We start from the raw sequence: 6,291 nt of genomic DNA, 5'->3' as shown, positions 1-6,291 counted from the left end.
ATAGAGTACGAAATACATTTTCGAACTTAGAAAATAATTTCTGAACTCTAGAATTTGAAATGCAATCCAGAAATATGGAAATAGAGTGTCAAAGAAAGAGATAAAGAAAAGGGTCAAATTATCATTTCATATCTTCTATGGAGGTGCAAGAAGAAATTTCCTGAGTGGTCTGAATGAACCCATTAGCATTCTAAATGTGGACTGGATCGCATGTTGCACTCCCTTTTATGGGCTGTTTCTTCCTGCACCTCCATATATTCTTCTCTCACATCCATAAATTTTTATATTTTCAAAAATACCCCTTTGTAATATTCTGGATTATATAATTTGGAAGTCTTTTTTCAAATTCATAATTAGCTTATGGATTACATAATCCAGAAGTTTTTTTTTCAGATGCATGATTAGTTTTCGGATTATGTAATCTGGAAGTAATTTTTAACTTACATAATCCAAAAGCCTTTTTTCAAATGCGTATTCGAATTACATAATCCGTAAGTTATTCTATGGGGTGGCACAAGAAGGATAAAAAAGTATTTTCATGTATAGGGTGTCATAAGAACCTATGGAGGAGGTGCAGGAAGAAACAAACCCTTCTATGTGCATCAATATGGGCTTGTGATATATAGTAGAAGAAACAGTAGAAGAAGCAGCTTCAACCTGAACCTCAAACTTTTGTAGCTGGAATGGAACAACTACAAGCCACCAACAATTGTTTCACTGATGCCAGCACAATCATTCCACACTCCCACTAATCAACCTAGAAATCATGTGCACATTGATTTCAACAATTGTCTCAGTGCTGCCAATAGCCACCATCTATAGAGCCCTAGCTTCTCACATGTCCCAGTCACAACATTAAAACCTGCCCCTTGCACATGCCATTCTCCAGTACATTTTCATTGCTTCTATAATACCATTTCAGGATCACACTTTAGGCAAAATACTAGGATACCCAAATATTTTCCCCTCCAAATCATGCTTTTCTGCTATTCAAATCCAATTCACACATACCCTCTTTTCTTAATCAAAACATCTCTCAAAATAACACAGATATGTTTGAAGAACAATGCAAATTATGTCAAAAACTCTATTATTTTCCTCTTGTTTTATTAGTTTTCACAAGTGCATTAATTGGCACATGCCTACATTTTTACCACCAGCTTAACCCCCATAACTTCTTTTTCATCACTAAACTCTGTCATGCTCCTCTGTCGGCTGGTGTAACACACAACTACACACTCAATTTTCGCTCCCTACTGAAGTTCCATGCCTTCCTTGTACTTTTTCATGATCTGATATATCAAACACTATATTTGTCCACACACTTTAGTTCTCTCAGACTTTTCTTTTCTAAATGGATTTATAGTATTATTGCAGCTGTCCTCTCAGCAGGAATCCTAACACAAAGTATGTGAAAATTATTGAGTGTTGGGTGGTTAACCATTTTCCACTAACACAAACCATGCTGGTTTATGCATGGTTTGTGGGGACATTGCTGTTCATGTGTAGAGAAGATATGTATTGAAGTTAGGTAGAGTTTTCCATCAAAAAAGTATAAACTATTTGATTTATTTTCTCTAGCTTGAACTTGATTGTTCCTAAGTAGATACAAGTCAAAGGGAGAAGTTAAGAAGTTGATGAATTAGTGAGCCCACTTTGGCTCTCACATTTTCCTCCAAAAGACCAACCTTGCTTAAATTTAAGGGTTGCTACCTATGAATTTCTTATCTGTGTTTATCAAGGTTGTTAGATTATATATTTAAAGTTTTGAAGGGTGGAAGAAGAAAACATAGTCATATTTAATTACTTGGGGAATGCATTATTGTGAAGTGCTTGAATTTAATTTAATGGGCATAATGAGAAATTAAGGAAAGTGTTGTGACCATGGACAAACCGATTTGTCCGTTTTTGTGGATTTTTCTAAGTTAATTTTGTCATGTATCTTTCCTTTTCCTTTCTTCTTTATACATTGAAATTTGGAGAGCATGGGGTCAGTTCATTGATTTATGCACATTATGTCATTAACTATGTGTCCACTGTGTCATTACCACAAAACAAACAAACAAAGAAAAGTTTGAAGGAGACATTCACAGCATCAAAACTTAATTGCATACATATAATATTTATGTCATTGGCTCGTTTTTAATATGATTTTTTTACATAGACACCTACAAGCCATGGATTTCTGCTTTCTTGCTTTCCTTTTCATCTCAAAAACTTTGGATTAACACTTTCAAGCTTTCTGAAAGCTACTTATCAAAAATTAAATTCTTTTTTTTTCATATACCAGAATGTAAAATAAGTTTAATAAGTGATTGTTTGGATTTTGTAGCAGATAAAGCTACAAGCTACCAGAGATTTTTGTTTGAAGTGATAATTAGAATAAGTTTTACCTGAAAATAGTATATGTACTCTTATTATTAACATCAATTATTTACCTGCATTTATTGCTATTTGTGAGAGATATTTTATTAAATTTATGTATAAACATATTTACTCAAGTCTTAAACCATTTATCTATCAGTTCACAAGTTAGTATAGTTGATGATCTAGAACACCACCTTTCACACACCCAACAAATGAAAACTGAGGCTTTTAAAGGATATAATTTAAAACAAAAACCAAGATAACATCTTAAACATAAAATAAATTTAGTAATATAAACAAATGTAAGATGTTGAAACAGATAAATGGTGCTGCTTTTACTTTTAGCAAGTTATTAATCTTATCTGGCATGAAACAGAAAGAAAAAAAAAAGTTATTATATAATAAATATTATAGGTGGAAGCTATGACTCTATAGCCACTATGAAAGATTTCTATGCACAGATATAACAATGCCAAAGTTAGAGGATTTTTGTTATAATTCAACCATTTGAGGCTGCTGGAACATCAATCATGTAAGAGACAAATCATGATGTGAGTTTGACATTCACTACCCTATAAGTCTTCTTTAAAATTATATATTTATAAGGCTCCATTGATTTATATTTCAAACATGGTTAACCTTCATAACACTATTTTGAAATCCCTCTTGTTCAAATTCACTGAGAATAGGGTATATTTAAAGAAGGGTGTCTCAATCTAGGACCACCGACCTAAGTTTAAAAGCATGATAATGGGTCCTATATACACATAATTTCTTATGAGAGAGCCTCTAACTTGGATAGAAACTAATACCAGATTCTGATGACACTTAAGTACTGTCACTCACAAGTTTCTTCTACTTGTATTTATCTAACATGAAAAACACTGTGTAAAGTAACAAATATTTCATAGGGTTGCCATAAACATGGCTTAAAAGAAAACAGTATTCAAGAAAATGATGCACCCTCTTTGCTTTTTTAGGTTATCAATTATATATCATGGTCGTGGCATGGGTTCAACCTGTTCAAGATTTCTACACTGTATTTATAATGGCCAAGTCAAATTATTCTAGAATCATTTTAAAGAAATATTCTGCATTTTGTGAATTTCAATTTTTTTGGATAACAATGCAAAATATTATATTAAAAATTAAGAAAATAAAACTCATTTTATATGTATAGAGAAAAAGAAAAAATATCAAATAATTATTGTACTATTTTATAATTTTAATTAAAAAAAAATATTCTTGATACTCATCTTACAAGAAAATTATTAAATAAAAACTAATTTTAGAAAAAAATATTAATCATTATATTAGTCAAAAGTAGATATTATTTTAAAGACTAAAATAAATTATAGATATTTAAAATAAATTTTATTTTTTAATAAAATTTATAAACTAGTTTTTAAGTTGGTATATTTAATTAACAATTATTTTAAATTGTTAGTAAGAGTTGACCAAAAGTGGTTTGTTATTCCTTTATTTTGAGGTTTGGTTTGAAGGTATATAGTGCTTCAATGGTTAGGTATTAAACAGGTTGGCTTTGGTTATTTTGTATGTAAGAGTTAAGACACTCCTGAAATGTCTGTATAAGAGTTGAGACACTGCCTCTATTTATTTTATTTATTTTTTGCTGATAAAAAAATTACTATAAATTTTAGAGTTGATAGTAAAAATCTTGATAGCTACTTATATACTAATTTAAAAATCAATAGTAAAAATTATTTTAAATATTAATAATTTATATTACTTTTTAAAATTATATATAATTTAATTAATATTAGTAAAAAACTTTTAATTGTTCATTTAAATGTATGAATAAAATAATTTATATAAGAAGATAAATGGTACAAATTACAGAGCATCCATGTGCTGCTTGAAAATAGGAAGATATCTCCACCCCAGGAGTGGGCTGCAATATTAAGTCAAATTGTACTTTTTAAGTGTTTTTCAACATCTCATGAATATTGACATTGGTTTTTCTTACCAATCAAAAGTGGCTAACAAAAATGAAAATCATGATGTCATCTTGATGTGAGGTAGTGTAGTTTTTTTATTTGATCTTGTTCCACAAGTATACATTTTTTATTTTGATTAAGATGGAAGCACATAAGTTGTCATTTTTCTAGCTTTATTGATGAAACAAATTCCTTATCATAATTTAAGTATTATAATACTTACTATATTAATCATGAATAATTGGATATTTGTTCCATACTTCCTTTTCTCAAATTTCTAAACTATTTCCCCCCTTTTTTATGTTTAAGAAATCCTATTACGTGTGAGAAGAGAGAAATACCTGTGTGTTATTTTTTGTTATTCCCTTAAGAACTTCCTCATATGTATTTATCTTAGGATGATATCTACTGTGACATTTGCCTTGGGGAAAAATTTAGAATTGTGAGCATCTGCTTAGTGAAAAATCATCATTTTAAAAGGAAAAGATAAATTGTTATTTGTTTTCTTAGAAAAGTATTTTAGATAAATTTGTAAAGTATATATTTAACTATTTTAATTCTCATTTTCAATTATATTTTGTACATTTCAATAAAATTAAGAGAAATATCACATTAATATTTCTTGTCAAGTAAATAAAAAAAAATCAATTTAGTGATTGATTTTAACGACCAAAATAATTGGTTATAACGTGTTTGAAATAGCAATTGATTTGGTTTTGATCATGAAATTAGTGTAAATTAGCGATTGAATTGATTTTTATTGCTAATTTGCATTGATTTAGCGATTGAAATCAAATTGGTCGATAAATAATAATATATCACTATAAATTAGTGTTTGATTTGATTTCAATCGCTAAATTCCTGCAATCAAATTTAATTCTTATCGTTAATTTTTACCGGTTTAGAGACAAAAATTAAATGAATCGTTAAATACAAAGATATGTTTACAAATTAACAATCAATTTGATTTTGGTCGCTAAATCCTACGAATCAACGACCAAATTTGGTTTTTGCCACTAAAGTTACACAAATTTAGTAATTGAATTTCAATTGGTCGCTAAATATAAATACATGACTACAAATTAATGACCAAATTTGATTTTTGTCGCTAATTTAACTTGATTTAACCATCAAAATCAAATTGGTTGCTAAATACAAATATATCACTATAAATTAACGATCAATTTAGTCACCCAATTATAATTATTTGGTTTAATTACCTTTTTAGTCTCAACATTTAGGGTCAATATGCAATTTACTATACTGTTTCTTAAAAAAAATTATTTGGTCTTAAGATTTTTTAAAAAGTATGCAATTTGGTAATTTCTGTTAAATTTCCATCAACAACGTTAACCACTAATAACGTGGCAAGTATGAGTGGCATTGTTATGCATACATGTCTCCACATCATAGTATTGTCATCATCCTAAACCCTAAACCCTGTTCTCTCCCAACCCTAACCATCTTCCTCCGACGACCACTTCGTAACAATGGCTTATTCTTCATCATTTATCACAACCAAAAACATTTTTGATATTCATTTTTTAACCCTTCAAATTCACCTTTCATTTTTGTCTTTCTTCAATCCTCTTTCTTTGTTTCTGGTCGCAATTCTCACAAACCCTCACTCTGCGGTGGCAAAATCGTCATCGAGAGGTTGCTAAAGGAGCTTACAGGAACATTGGAGGTGTTGCAGAACATGAGGAATTTGATTTTGGGGGTATTGTGAGTATCCAAAGACTAAGCGAAAGTGAAGATTCTGATGATGCCGAGAATGAGGTCGCGACAGCGGCGCATCCCGTAACAAAGACTCTGAATAGAGGATGCACGTGTGATGGAGGAGGCGAATGCCGAGGTCCACATATAAAAATAGCAAAAGCATAATTATTGGAGAGGAGTCTGACTTATATCATAAAATTTGGAATGTAAAAGTTTTACCATTAGCATAACACTTTCTTGGGAGGAT

This window comes from Phaseolus vulgaris, chromosome 3, assembly GCF_051622355.1.
Source record: "Phaseolus vulgaris cultivar YP4 chromosome 3, ASM5162235v1, whole genome shotgun sequence".
Taxonomy (NCBI): Eukaryota; Viridiplantae; Streptophyta; class Magnoliopsida; order Fabales; family Fabaceae; genus Phaseolus; species Phaseolus vulgaris.
Note: the sequence above shows the minus strand (reverse complement) of the source record.